The sequence below is a fragment of the Monodelphis domestica genome, chromosome 3 (genome assembly GCF_027887165.1).
Source record: "Monodelphis domestica isolate mMonDom1 chromosome 3, mMonDom1.pri, whole genome shotgun sequence".
Classification (NCBI taxonomy): Eukaryota; Metazoa; Chordata; class Mammalia; order Didelphimorphia; family Didelphidae; genus Monodelphis; species Monodelphis domestica.
Window position 1 is genome coordinate 233,200,183 of NC_077229.1, and position 16,325 is coordinate 233,216,507.

Sequence of the window (16,325 nt, forward strand, 5' to 3'; positions counted from 1 at the left end):
TTACGCATTTTATTTTATTACCATTTATTTATTTACTTAGTGAATTGCTAAAGCTATAAAATCATTATATACAAACACTTCAGTTTATGGTGAATGCATGCAGTATAGGGGCTATAGTCAAAGAAGAAATATTAATAACAATAATTGGAGGTTTATATCATAAAATATTACAAGAATGATTCAAATATTCTTGGATTCATGGATATATATATATTATAGTGGAGTAGATTGCAATTTTTCTATAATAGTAAAAAGACTCTTTAAGCACAATGTAACCAAAATCAACTAGAAGTACAATGGCCTCTTAACTAGTTAACCATTGATCAAGTCACAGAAAACTCCAAGTCAAGTCTACACAGCTAGTCTCTAGGACGAAATAAATAAAAACTTGTATGCATACCTTTTAAAGTCCCTTTTCAGTACTATTACAAATTCCTAATCTCCTGACTCTTCAGCCTGGCAATGGCAAACATCACACATAGAATGCAATCGTTCTTCATGTTTGCCTCAAAGGGCACAGAATGAGAAAAAAAAGGATAAAAGTTACACTCTATAGAGGTATTTGTGTCCACCCATCCTCCTATTTTACAGATGAGGAAAGTTAGTTAAAACTGGTTAAAAAACTGGCACGATGAGATCCCTTTTCTTCAAGATGCTATTCTAGTAGCACCTTCTTCACAAAGCTTTTACTGGGCCCCCTAACTGTGAGTGCCTTTGCAATCCTCTCTTCGTTTTGAATTTATTCTATTAACTATTGTTATTATTAACTATATTAACTATTATTATTAACTATTATATATAATAATATAACTATAACATATATGTATATGGTTGAATGAAAATGTTTGAATGAAAATAGAGATTAATTCATTTTTTAATCTTTGATTCATCAGTAGTGAAGTAAAGTGATTATAAAGCAAACTGTAGAAACCTAATGAATCAATTCTTTTTTATTTAACAGAATTGTGCTAATTTTGTCCACTGAGAGAATCTTCAATGGTTTCTATGCTATCAAAATATTCTGATGATCTAAGGCAACAAGAGCACTTGTAATTAAAAAAATGTAAAGAAACTTAGTGGCATAATAATTATATTTGTATATGTTGTATATACACAAAAGCCAAGTGTTAGAAAAATGAGGCACACTAGTATTTCTTGTTCACTTTGATGAAGAAATAATGTTTTTTTTTTCTTAAATCCATACTCTAAAGAATAGAATTCTGATGTTATAAGAATTGATATTCTTTCCACAATACTGAATTTAAACTGCAAAGACCCAAGTTACGGACATAGGTCTACTATTGAGTATGTAGGAAATCATATGGAAGATACTTACACTCTTGGTGACTCTATTTCCACATCTTTAAAATGAGGAGAGTAGATTAGATGAAATCTAAGGTTCCTTTCAGTTATAAATATCATATCAATCTAAATTTTATGAGATGATATTTATGTAAAGGTATATGTGACAGTGGTATTGCTATATGCATTTAAACCCAGAGAGTGCTAATAGGTAATGCTCAAACCTTATTCTCATTGGAATCAATTCTGAGAGGGAAGAGAATCTAGATCCATTGGGATATCGATTTCTACCTTACCTTATAGGGAAGTTGAAAGTAGGAAAATAAGGTGGTGGGGGGTGAGGTGGGGAGTAAAAAAGGGAGGGAAAGAAAAGGAAGAAGGAATTTAATAGAAACTAAAAAAATAAAAGGGGAATAAAAAGTAGAGAGTAGAAAAGGAAGGTGGGTAGGGAAGCAATATTAGGGAGGGAGAGTGGAGGGGTAGCTTAAAGAGATCCTAATGAAAAAAATTATTATATGTATTACATGTGTATATATAATATAATAATAATAAATACAATATAATAATAAGGATTAGAAATAAAAAGGGAGGGGGGAGAAAGGGAAGTAAAATACAGGTGAGGTATAGGGAGGCTGATTAAAAACAAAACACTTGTGTAGAAGGAAATAGAGAATAGAAGAAAGGGCAGGACAAGAAGAGGGAATCAAAGTGTCTGGGAATACAAATGTGGTAATCATAACTCTGAATATGAATGGACTGAACTCACCCATTAAACAGAAGCAAATAGCATAGTAGATTAGAAACAAAAATCCTACCATATGTTAAAATAGATAGGGAAGGTAATTATATCCTGGAAAAAGGCAGTTTAGAAAATGAGGAAATATCAGTATTCAACATGTATGAACCAAATGTTATAGCATCCAAATTTCTAAGGGAGAAATTGGTGGAGCTCAAGGAGGAAATAGTGAAACTATACTATTGGGAGACATGAACCTTTCCTCTATCAGATCTATATAAATCAAAGCAAAAAATAAATAAGAGGTAATAGATGTGAATGAAATCTTAGAAAATTTAGAGTTAATACAGATGTGGAGAAAAATAAATAGGGACAAAAAAGAATATACCTTCTTTTCATTTCAGCAGCACATCATGGTGCATTCACAAAGACTGACCATGTACTAAGGCATAAATACATGGCAAACAAGTACAAAAGAGGAGAAATAATAAATGTAACCTTTTCAGATCATAATGCAATAAAAATAAAAATTAGTAAGAGTACATGGAGGCAAACCAAAAATTGATTGAAAATTAAATATGATTCTCCAAAATCTGTTAAAGAACAAATCATAGAAACATTTAATAATTTCATTGAAATTAATGACAATAATTAGCCATCCTATCAAAATTTATGGGATACAATCAAAGCAGTACTCGGGGGGGGGGGGGAATTTATATCCTTGAGTGCACATATTAACAAATTAGGGAGGCCAGAGGTCAATGAATTGAGCGTGAATATTAAAAAACTAGGAAGGGAACAAATTAAAAATCCCCAGATGAAAACTAAATTGGAGATCCTAAAAATTAAAGGAGAAATTAATAAAACTGAAAGTCAAAGAACTATTGATTTAATAAATAAGACAAGAAGCTGGTACTTGAAAAAAACCAATAAAATAGATAAAGTATTGGTCAATCTAATAAAAAAAAAGGAAAGAAGAAAACCAAATCAAAAGTATACCAAAGATGAAAAGGGAGATCTCACCTCAAAAGAAGAGGAAAATAAGGCAATCATTAAAAACTATTTTGCCCAGTGGCAATAAATATGGCAATCCAGGTGATATGGATGAATATTTACAAAAATATAAATTGCCTAGATTAACAGAGGAAGAAATAGAATACCTAAACAACCCCATATCAGAAAAAGAAATTGAACAAACCATCAAATAACTCCCTTAAGCAAAAAATCCCTAGGACCAGATGGATTCACAAGTGAATTCTATTAAACATTCAAAGAACAACTAATCCCAATACTATAAAAACTATTTGAAATAATAAGCAAAGAAGGAATTCTGCCAAATTCCAACTATGACACAAATATGGTACTTATTCCAAAGCCAGACAGACCAAAAACAGAGAAAGAAAACTATAGACCAATCTCCTTAATGAACATAAATGCAAAAATCTTAAATAGAAAGAATACTAGCAAAAAAGATTCCAGCAAATGATCACAAGGGTTATTCCCTATGAACAGGCGGGATATTTCTACAAAGAATGCAAGGATGGTTCAATATTAAGAAAAACATTCACATAATTGACTATATCAACAAGCAAACCAACAAAGATCACATGATTATCTCAATAGATACAGAAAAATCCTTTGACAAAATACAAGACTCATTTCTATTGAAAACACTAGAAAGTATAGGAATAGAATGACCTTTTGTAAAAATAATAAACAAAAACTATCTAAAACCATCAGCAAACATCATCTGCTATGGGGATAAATTAGAAGCATTCCCAATAAGATCAGGGGTGAAACAAGGATGCCCAATAATCACCTATTATTTAACATTGTACTAGAAATACTAGCAGTAGCAATTAGAGAAGAAAAATAAATTGAAGGTATTAAAATAGGCAATGGGAAGACCAAGCTATCACTCTTTGCAGATGGTATGATGGCCTACATAAAGAATTCTAGAGAATCAACTAAAAAGCTAATGGAAATAATCAACAATTTTAGCAAAGATGCATTCCATTATATTTTAATGAAAAAAATACAGGAGTAGAAAAATAAGAGCGACCACAATATGAATAAGATCACTACTCGTAGTAAAGATCCATTAATTTTGAATGGGCCTCATTACTAACCAAAGCCATTCATGTTTATTATTACACTCAATCCTAAAAATAACACTTTCCTATCAGTGGAAATATATTTCTCCTATTTTAAAGGTAGAAAATGAAATTTAAATATATTATCTGATTTACCCATAGTTAGATTTAACTATAAGTGTCAGAATCTGGATGTGAATTAAGAGTTTTTGAATCTGAATTAATCACCTGCTCTACCACAAGGTGTTGCCTCTAACACTATTCCTGAAAATAATAAATCTACTTAAGTCTTCAACTACCCTATATCACATCTCCTCCATCACCAAGGAAATAAAGCTACACTGATCCACAGGATAAAAGACTGGTGCAATGTAGATGAATGTAAGCTACAAATGATTTGTAATGAAGACTCATTTCAGAAATTGTAAAAATAATATCAATGCAGAATATATGTTCATAACTTGGTCAGACAGAATAAACAAAGAACAGATTATCAAGAGTCATATCACAGAAATTTTAAAAAAGAATTCAAAAAAAGGTTATTGGCCCATTAAGCTGATCCTCTGTAGAGGATCACTAGAAAAATTTTTACAAGAATCTCACGATATAATGTGGCAAGGATAGGATGTAGCCTTCAATGTGATTAAGTAGAAAGAACAGTATCCTTGAGGGCTGAACTTGGAATTGTGAAAACTTCATTCAAATCTTGTGTCACCTAAAATAAGTCATTTAAATTCTATGAGTCTTAAGTTTGCTATTGAGGACATGACCGTTAAGGTCCATTTCATCTCTAGACCAATACTTAATGAGATCATAGATTCAAGTAAGATTCACTTCATAGATTTAAGTAAGATTCACTTATATGTTATTATTACAATTTAAAGAGTGTGAAAGTCTACAGAAATGTAAGACTTAGATATACATTTAGATGAGTAATCAAGATGTGAGCTATTTATTAATATGTATTGATAGTCTATTAGCACTATGGAAAGCATAATATTAAGTTGGATATACCACTTGAATGTCCCAATAAGGCTTTGGTTTTTTAAGCAAGATTTATTGGTGCTATTTTTATTTTTCATTTACTTAAAAAAATTTTTAATTAATTACTTATATCTAAATCTTATAGAACCTTTTCTAGTAATAGAGAAAATAGATGGAAATAATGATAGCATTGGCAGTTCACATATTTTTGACTACCTATGAGAACTTCATTGTTTCTTCAGGCATTGAACAATCTTTGAGAATATTATATTGTGTTTGAGAAAAGTATAAGTAAAACTGAAGAAGGCAAAAGTATATTCAAGTATCTTAGACAAAAATAAAAAACAAAGAATGTTAGAGCTAAAATAGATCTAAAACATAGAAAGTCATAGCTAGTACAAATTTAGAGAATATCTTACACCCATATCCTCATTATTAAAACAGATAAGCACAGAGTTGGCTTATGTTAATAGATTTATGGAGTCACAGAAATATAGTTATCTCACTTCTAAAATAAGGGGCTGAACTCTGTGACGTTTAAAGTCCTTTCAAACTCTGAACAGTCAGTAGGGATTCCAAATTATTGTTTTCATCATTAGTTGTACACATAGAATAGCTCTTGGAAGATCAAAGAGTCACTAGTATCCTTAAGAAATGAAGAATGATTTGAAGATTTCAAACATAACATATTGATGCTTCATGGAAGATCTAAAGACAATTACAGGTAAGATACATGAAGGCATGGAAAGGATGGAATCTATCGTTTGTAAGAGTATCCACATTCATGAATGCATAAAGAAGTAGCAGGGATTTCATACAGGCAATATAATTTTGTCAAAATATTAAATGAATTAATAATTATGCTGTTCAACTTCACTCCAAAAATCGCACAGATAAGAATGTAGTAGAGGTAGTATCTAAAAGTTGTCTCTATAGCAGCACAAAAGGAGTTAATTTTAACGTAGATATACAACATTACAAAATAGATGGAAGACACTGAGAGGACTATACATTGATGTTTAAATTAGTTCAGACAACAAATAAGTTTGTGGTTTTGTTCTGTGACAGCAATGGTTATGCATGTGTGTTTTAATTGACAAGAGGATTACCCAGAACGTCTAACTTTGATCAGATGAAATTGAATTTATCTGGTTTACCTAACTTTAGTAAGTAGTCTGTTAGCTGAATGTAGGAATTTGGGCTATATGCATGTATTTCACTTCTTTTTTGATATTTCCAATTAATTTTTTAAAATGTATTACCAATCAGTGAAATCTGCAAAGTCATTGACATTAAATAATACATTTTGATGGCGAATGGAGATATAGTGTCTGTTGATATAAGAGAGTGCCAAGCATACAATAAAATCTCAGTAGTCACAAATTACTGAAAAGGAAAATAAGGTTAAAAAATCAAGAATAATTCCAACAAACTACTGCTGAAAACAGCATAATGAATACTAAGAATATAAAGACCTTAAGAAGAAGCTGGATGTTTGGATTGTTATTGATTCCTCTACAGTAAAGTCTAAGCTTCTTAAAGTTGAAAGAACAGTGAGAAGACCAGTTTAAAAAAAAAAAGGTTAACTACTGCTATAGAGAAAAAAACATTTATCATGGGCAAAAAATACAGAGTGGAGAACAAAAGGAAGGAGGAAGAGTAATTGTTACACTTATGATAATCACTTTGTAATTTAAGTCTAGCCAAATATAGTCAGAAGAAATCCAAGGGTGCCTGTGAGATCTGGTAATTTAATTAGACTAGAAAACAAATACCAAAAAATGCTTTGGGGATTTTTAAAATTTCTATGAGTACAAAATATTTCTCCGTTAAGGGAATGAGGAAATTTAATAAATATTTTAATATAATGAGAAGCAGAATTGTTTCAGTTGGCAGAGGAATACTGCAACATGGCCATGCAATGAGTCACATGTCAGAAAAGTCAAAAAATTATGCAAAAGATGAAATATAAATATACTTCTAAGGCCTGGAAATGTGATGAATTTAAACAATGCAAAAAATATGTAATCAAGATTAGACCTAGAAAAATTAGTTTCTCAAAGGAAAAATAGGCCATATTATAAAAATGTGGTATATGATGAATTAAAAAATAAGCATTAAAATCTTCTCAACAAAATGCAAAATCTTAGAAACTTGTGACAGCATCAAAAGAATATATTTTTAAGGATGTAAAAACCAGAAATATTTATTATGCAAGTTAATTTCTTTATTTCATTAAATTTCAATAAATTTCTTTAACTCATTCTAAATAATTCATGTACTATGTAAGAGTACAATATAATTATAATATGGGGAAGTCATCGGAACCAACACTGCTAAATAAAGTGAATTGGCCAAAACTAAAGCTTAGAGACAAGGAAATTTAAGAGACATCTCTAGAAGATGAAGAAAAGAACACTTTCATGCTATATATGCAAATAAAATTGTGTGGAATAAAATATCTTTCCACTAATTAGTATTCAGGTAGATAAAAAGTTTTTTTTAAGAATGCTATTGCATAAAAATGGCTAAAAATATAAGAAATATATGCCACTGACTTGGGGAAAAAAACCATCTCATCTTTACTTATGCATGGTACCACCATTATGATTAAATAATTGAAAAGTATCTTATTATAATAAAAAGATTAATAACTGCCAAATTTGTAAAAAACTAGAGACAATATCACTATCTCTAACAATTGATACCTGTGAAATCATGGGAAAATCATTGAAACTCTCTGATTCTCAATTTACTCATCTCTTATATCATTAAAACTTTGATAATAATACTAAAATATCTACATAATTGAGTTATAGTAAAGATCAAATGAGATGTTTAAAAAGTGTTTTGTAAACTCTGAAATGATATATGTGCCATTATTGTCATTATTAATTATAGTAGAATACAATTTCATTGATACAGGGACTATTATCATTTTTCTCTTCATAACCTTACCAATTATCACTGTTTTGAATTTAATTCTGATTATTATTAAAAACTGTATAGCCTAAATAAATAACCTGCTGTTATAGTTAATAATCCAGTGAGATTAAAATAAGTGAAAGTTCTAAAAAGAAGAATGCTCTCTATAAATATTAGGTATAGATGTGATTAAAACTAATGACAATTCAAATTTTAAAAACATGATGATATATAGATCATAACAATAATACATACATGCCCAAAGATCAAAAACAGGGCCAAAAAATGAAAATGACTATCTTTTTGACTACCTGTTAAGTGAAAGGAAAGGAATGCTTACAAATCTAGCAGGCATATAAAAAACAGAAACAAATGTAAATATAGAGATAATGCTATCCAATTAACTACTGAATATTAAAACCATGTGAATCATAAAACAGAGTTGCTGTATTTTGACATATGAAGATTTTTAGGGTCAGAGAGGATATATCCTACAACTGTTACAAGAAGAAAGAGAATGCCTTAGACTCTAAATGCTGTCATTCAGAGATATCATTGTACTGAGGCCTGGATTTATAGAGTCAAAGGCATCAGCTTGCTATCTGACAATGAAAAGGATTTCTACTTCTCAAGCATGCTATTCTTATAGCTAGCTCAATCATCAATGCCACAATAAACTAATCTTGAACAGATACTACGGATGGATAATGAACAGCTCCCAGAGTAGAGGAAAGGATGGGTAAAATCAAACTAGAATCCATTTGCTAACTGTACATGGTTTTCAATGATTCCAAGTAGCCTAAATTGAAACAATCGAAATATTTGACAAATGGTGAGTATAATCAGACTGCTAAATAGTCAAGAACATGCATGTAAAACTCTACATGCCCAAAATGAACAAAATCATTATTTATCCTCCAAAACTAAAAATTATTTTAATTTTATTTCAGTGCCTTACATAATAGTTGGCACATTTTCCCTGAAATAACATATTGAATTAGTTGCTACATCTTTTCAAGTATGCTTCACATCTTCTGTAACTCTCCTTTTTTCTCCACATCCATGCTGACCACCCTAGTCACCCTAATATAAGCCCTAACTACCTCTCATATAATTGACTAAAATATGATCTCAATTGCTCACTTCACAAAGTTATCCTGAAATATCGAACAAAATGATTTTCCAAAAAATACGAGTCAATTTGTGTCAAACTGGTTCTCTAGTAATGAAATTTCAGATCTTCTTTCTGTATACTGTGTCCATGCTTGACAGGCATCACCATCTCATCTGTGTCACTTAGAATTAACTCCTTCCTTCAAAAATATATTCATGTGAAACCTTCTCCATGAAGCCTTTCCAACTGTTCTGGCCCTTTATAGCTTTCTCCTCCCCCCCCCAAATTTACCTGATATGAATTCTATCATATATACATATTTATGTAATTGTTGTACCTAAGCACATAATAAGGTTTACCAAATTATTATTGATTGATTTGATGAATAATATAAAAAAGAAGTGATCTGATCATATAACAAGTATGAGAGGCAGCAGATGGATAGCCTGAGAGATTTACTGGAATGCACAACAAGACACAAACAAAACATACCCCCCAAAACCCCCCAAATGGGCATCAAATAGTTGGAAAAATTTCTCTACCGGATTTATGGAAATATATGGATGAAATGCACAGGGAAGCAAAATATGAAAATGCCTATAAGACTAAGATAAATAAAACTTCAAATAAAACAATAAAACTTCAAAACACCACTATTTATATTCAAAGCAAAAATGGACCCCATTTAGATCCATATACTGAAAGTAAAGTTAATCAATCAACAAACATTTATTAAGTGCCTAATACATAGTGATAAGCACTAGAATTATAAGGACCAAAAACGACAATCTTAATTTATAAAGTGCTTACATACTAAGTGACATCTATCTCGCTCTGGTAATTATACTGCATTTCCAAGTGTGACAATTTTCAAAAAGATGTGATCATGAATTTATGAATTACATAAGAGGACAAGGCTTGAAGTGATAGAAAGACTTTGTTTCTCTGAAGTAATTTTTTTTGCCAATACTAATACTAAATCAAGAGAAAATAATTTTCTATCAAAGAAAAGTGAAGGAATTATTTGACATAATACTGAATATCCTAATTATCAAATTTAATTTCAAAAAAGCTGAAAGTTCCCTAAATGATATTAAGTATAAGTATAAATTAAATAGTTTATTATACTCAATAAATTTAGAAGACAAACAGGAATCATTGCATTTGGTTTTAATTCATAATATTAGCCTTAAAAATCCTATAGTATCCTTTTAAATCCAATTAAAAGTATTTGACTAATTTAAAATGTGTGCATCTATTTATAGATATGTAACGATCTATATTTGATTTATTTTGCAACTGTGGAAACCATGAATTCAGATGGCAAACTCTAATACTTACTACATTGGCTACTCCAAAAAAAAAAATTTACATTTAAAGATTTTCCATGAAAGTGTAATACTATTTTATCTTATAAACAAAATAGATGATAGGTATTATAAAAAGGAGTTGAAAACACACACACATATATAAAATTGCCTAAAGGGTAAATATGTATTTAGCTAACAAAAGCATTTTAACAAACCATAGAAGATTTTCTTTAGACAAAATTACTCAATACATATTGATATGATAATGATGGGATAGTTACAAATGGAAGGTATAATTAGACACAAAATATTCTTCCCTTTTTCCCAAGGTGTAGGATAACCACACTAAATAAACTTATTCCTGTTCATAAGGTGGTGTCTGCTCTTTTAGCTGGAAGCAAACCTCCAGTAAATTTCTATTTATCTCCTTGCCAATCAAGGAGTGAATGAGTGACATTAACACAGCCTTATCTAAGCCTCCTGTCTGTGGTGTATTCTGCTAAGTGATGTCATAGCTCCAGCAGAAGAAAATAAGCAGATTATTATAGTGACTAGAAGCAAACTAAACATTTAGATTTTTGCATGGACAGATTTACACACTGTCTGTCAGATAAAGCACAGTTTGCCTGCTGCTTACACAACAAGAATGTGCCTGACAGCTTCTTCCCAGGTTTAGTATCTGATTACATAAATAGGCCATTCCCCACCATTCCTAAAGACTGACAGTCTGTCTTAGTTTAAAGAGCAATTTCTGACTATCAGCTTTTCTGTCTTGCACACTAGGCTGATTAACATCAGAGCACTTCCTGGAGGTCCAATCAGGTTCTCCACCACTACTCTCCCAGTCATTGCCTCCCTCTCCTCTATTTTAAAAGAGACTGCATATAAAATGTTGGCCACAATGGGGATGTGGAGTGGGGAAACACTTCATGGCTATTTCAAAAAGATTCACTTTAGGAGACAATATGAAGATGTATTTAATGTCGTCGTATCAAAATAAAGTTTCACTGCTATATCTGAAGGAAATTAAGAAATACATAACTTTTATTCAAATTGTTCTTAGAAATTTAAATGAGAAGCAGGGTTGCATAAATTTTAATATATTTATAATTATTGTGATTTAACTTTTGTGGGGCTTACAAATGAAACCAAAATAAGACCTTAATATGCTAGTTAAGTACCACAGTAATATGAAGCCCATAAATGAGGCAGCTGGCCAAGAAAGGCCTACAAGAATCCTTCACACTATATGATATCAGGATGTAGAACTAGAAGAAATCTTGGCAGATTAGTTAATAATTCTACTTAAAAAACAACAACAACAACAACAACAAACCTCTCAAGGCAGAAAGAGGAATAAAGGCTCTAAACAATTGGTATTCAGTGATTTCCTCAGAGTCACCCAGCTAAGGCACTATCTGTGGCCAAATTAGAACCAAGGACCCAATCTCTCCTAGCCTGGGTCTCTTCATTCATTGAGCCAACTAGCCACCCCTGGAATTCTACTTTTGGAACAGAATAAAATTCAAAATGAGGGCAAGTAGGTGGCATGGTAGAGAGTGTTGCAGGCCTGGCACTAGGAAGACTCATTTTACAGAATTTACTGTCTTCAAACACTAACTTCAACCCGGGCAAGTCATTTAACTGTTTGCGTCGGTTTCCTCATCTGTAAAATGAGTTATACCATATCTTTGTCAAGAAAAACCCACATGGGGTGATAAAGAGTAAAGTGTGACTAAAAAAATATGAACAAAAATTCTAATTATGAGGCTATTCATTAAATGAAATAATTAATAGAAATAGCAAGTATGGAAAAGAAAACTATTAAGAATGGTTTGCTCTTTCTATTATTATAACTAAATCTACTCTCAGTACTCATTTAGGAGTAATGACACATATTGAAGGCACTGAATACGATCTTGACTGAGATTGACTTTTTTAAGCATCATTTTTTGTTTTGTTTTATTTTAAATAGTTCTTTGATTCCACTGGCTTTGGGGACTCAGGCTGAGGAACGTTCTTACTAAGACATACCAGCATTATTTCTATATCTTATACTCTGATACTGTTTCCTGAGGCATTGAGATTATTAAGCGACTTGCCCAGGTTCATAAAGACTTGTCTGTGCATTGAATGAAGAGCAATTTAAATCTTCCTGACAATAAAAAAAACAGGCCTTGTACCTTTTGTGCCATATCGTCACGGACTCATTGATCTTATCATGTTTCCCCATTTTCTAAAGATCTGAGAAGTTGTAAAGCAAAGCATCAAAATATTTTAAAAATAAAAGACTTCAATCAACTTTCATTTTCAAGAGAGGAAATGAATAACCTTCATTGGAAATAATGAAATAAAAATAAAACAATTTATGTTAATTTATTTAATATCAAATTATATTATTGTGAATACATCACATTAATATAATTAATAAAATTATTAAGTATCATTTATTTATTATTTTATAGCATATATTATGATAAATAACAATTTATTAATAATAATGATATTATTATTAAATATAAAAATATTTAAATAGCACTAATTTTGGGGTCTTTCTTCCTTATATAAAACTTAACCACTGTATCCATCACACATTACGTTACTACTGGTTTTTATTTGTCAGAGGGAAGAGGAAGCTGTATCTACAATTATTCTATAATATATAGTATAAAGGAGCTGGAAGTGATAATGAAAAAATTTTTAAATGTTATAATATTTTATTTGATCATTTCGATGCATTATTCATTAAAGACAAAGATCATTTTCTTTTCCTCCTTCCCACCCCCCATATCCGACACAAGATTCCACTGGGTATCCCCTGTGTTCTTGATTTAAACCCATTGCCATATTGCTAGTATTTGCATTAGAGTGTTCATTTAGAGTCTCTCCTCTGTCATGTTCCCTCAACCTCCGTAGTCAGGCAGTTGCTTTTCCTCGGTGTTTCTACTCCCACAGTTTGTCCTCTGCTTATGAATAGTGTTTTTTCTCCTAGATCCCTGCAGATTGTTCAGGGACATTAAACCACCACTAATGGAGAAGTCCATTATGTTCGATTATACCACAGTGTATTAGTGTCTGTGTACAATGTTCTCCTGGTTCTGCTCCTCTCGCTCTGCATCACTTCCTGGAGGTCGTTCCAGCCTCCATGGAATTCCTCTACTTTATTATTCCTTTTAGCACAATAGTATTCCATCACGAACATATACCACAATTTGCTCAGCCATTCCCCAATTGATGGGCATCCCCTCATTTTACAATTTTTGGCCACCACAAAGAGCACAGCTATGAATATTCTTGTACAAGTCTTTTTGTCCATTATCTCTTTGGGGTACAAACCCAGCAGTGCTATGGCTGGGTCAAAGGGCAGAGAGTCTTTTAGCACCCTTTGGGCATAGTTCCAAATTACCCTCCAGAATGGTTGTATCAGTTCACAAGTCCACCAGCAAAGAATTAATGTCCCTACTTCGCCACATCCCCTCCAGCATTCATTACTTTCCTTTGCTGTTATGTTAGCCAATCTGCTAGGTGTGAGGTGATACCTCAGAGTTGTTTTGATTTGTATTTCTCTGATTATAAGAGATTTAGAATACTTTTTCATGTGTTTATTAATAGTTTTGATTTCTTTATCTGAAAACTGCCTATCCATGTCCCTTGGCCATTTATCAATTGGAGAATGGCTTGATTTTTTGTACAATTGATTTAGCTCTTTATAAATTTGAGTAATTAAACCTTTTTCAGAGGTTTTTATGAAGATTTCCCCCCAATTTGTTGTTTTCCTTCTGATTTTAGTTATAATGGTTTTGTTTGTACAAAAGCTTTTTAATTTGATGTAGTCAAAATTATTTATTTTACATTTTATGATTCTATGTCTTGCTTGGTTTTAAAGTCTTTCCCCTCCCAAAGGTCTGACATATATACTATTCTGTATTTACCCAATTTACTTATGGTTTCCTTCTTTATGTTTAAGTCATTCACCCATTTTGAATTTATCTTGGTGTAGGGTGTGAGGTGTTGATCTATTCCTAATCTCTCCCACACTGTCTTCCAATTTTCCCAGCAGTTTTTATCCAATAGTGGGTTTTTGTCCCAAAAGCTGGGATCTTTGGGTTTATCGTATACTGTCTTGCTGAGGTCGCTTTCCCCCAGTCTATTCCACTGATCCTCCTTTCTGTCTCTAAGCCAGTACCAAATTGTTTTGATGACTGCTGCTTTGTAATATAGTTTGAGGTCTGGGACTGCAAGGCCCCCCTCATTTGTGTTTTTTTTTTCATTATTTCCCTGGATATCCTTGATCTTTTGTTATTCTAGATGAATTTTGTTTTGTTTTTTTTCTAAATCAGTAAAGAAATTTTTGGGGAGTTCCATGGGTATGGCACTAAATAGATAAATAAGTTTGGGTAGGATGGTCATTTTTATTATAATGGCTCATCCTATCCATGAGCAGTTAATGTTTTTCCAATTGCTCAAGTCTAGTTTTAGTTGTGTGGCCAGTGTTTTGTAGTTGTGTTCATATAGTTCCTGTGTTTGTCTCGGGAGATAGATTCCTAGGTATTTTATTTTGTCTAAGGTGATTTTGAATGGGATTTCTCTTTCTAGTTTTTGCTGCTGAGCTTTGTTGGAGATATATAGAAATGCTGATGACTTATGTGGGTTTATTTTCTATCCTGCAACTAAAAAGTTGTTGATTATTTCAATTAGCTTTTTGGTTGAATCTCTAAGATTCTTTCAGTAGACCATAATGTAAACTGCAAAGAGTGATAGCTTGGTCTCCTCCTTGCCTATTTTGATGCCTTCAATTTCTTTTTCTTCTCTAATTGCTACTGCTAGTGTTTCTAGTACAATGTCAAAGCAGCATTGTCACCCAGTATCAGGCAAAAGGGTCAGAGGTGGGATTTCAGTGTAAATATTCATGATTTCAAAACTAGCCCTCTTTTTATCAATGTATATAAACACTATAATTTATCCCAATGAAATTAATGATTGCATTTTAATCATCTCTCTGTTGGGAAAATATATTCTGGTAAGTTTTTATCTACTAAGTTGAACAAATTAACTCATAACACTGACATTTATACTCTTTTCCATGTTATATAGAATCATACTTTCTTTTTATAACTGTTTCTTTAAAATATCTTTGTATTCCCCCAAAGGAAAATGTATTCAGTCTTTTTCCTTTGCTGTCAAATTCAGGTGTTAATGACCTATCCCTGGAAGAGTTTTAGGAACTATGAAGGGTACTCATATAAATAACTCTGTTCCTTACATTGTTAAACAATCAAAAGTCATGAACACAATATAATATTGTTTTTAGTTATTTCTACTATAACTTTCAGCCCTTCATACCAAGACAAACCAGATGAAATATGTTGTTTCAGGTCTGCTCTGATGGATCCCTCAGAAATATCCACATTATTGCTTTTATTTTATTATGTACCACACTTCATAACTGTATACTGCAGAGTACAATAAAAACTCCACTATATCGCTTTAAGTACTTATTAAATAGGTCAAAAAGTTACTATAACAAATAACTTGCTCTACTCAGGGTCCATTAATAACACATCTTGTTGTGTTTCTACTATGGAAATAAAAAATAAAGGAAATAATGGTGGCAAAATGAAACCCCATTACACTGCTGATTTTTCACTCATCATGTTTCAAAAAGATTTTGTACAAAATCTTTCATCACAAGTACATGACACCATCCCTGAAGAATGAAAGCAAAATAGATATAAATTAGAAACTAGGAAATTTTTTAAAAAAGGAATATATATTTTATAAGAATATTAAAAGATTGATACACAAAACATAAAGACATATTATTGAAGTCATTATAAACAAAGCAACTTCAAAGGTCTTCA

The 16,325-nt window shown here is 31.5% G+C and overlaps 1 protein-coding gene and 1 long non-coding RNA gene across 4 annotated transcripts in view; one reads left to right on the plus strand and one right to left on the minus strand.

The window, feature by feature from the left end:
* LOC103101872 (uncharacterized) overlaps positions 1-1,668 on the plus strand; it is a 99,459-nt gene extending 97,791 nt beyond the window's left edge. The window contains exon 3 of the long non-coding RNA XR_008917653.1: positions 962-1,668. This is a non-coding gene — a long non-coding RNA (uncharacterized LOC103101872). The remainder of the gene's footprint in view (positions 1-961) is intronic.
* Positions 1-16,325, minus strand: part of ZNF407 (zinc finger protein 407) — a 670,437-nt gene that overhangs the window by 291,583 nt on the left and 362,529 nt on the right. The gene's annotated exons all lie outside the window — the stretch shown is intronic.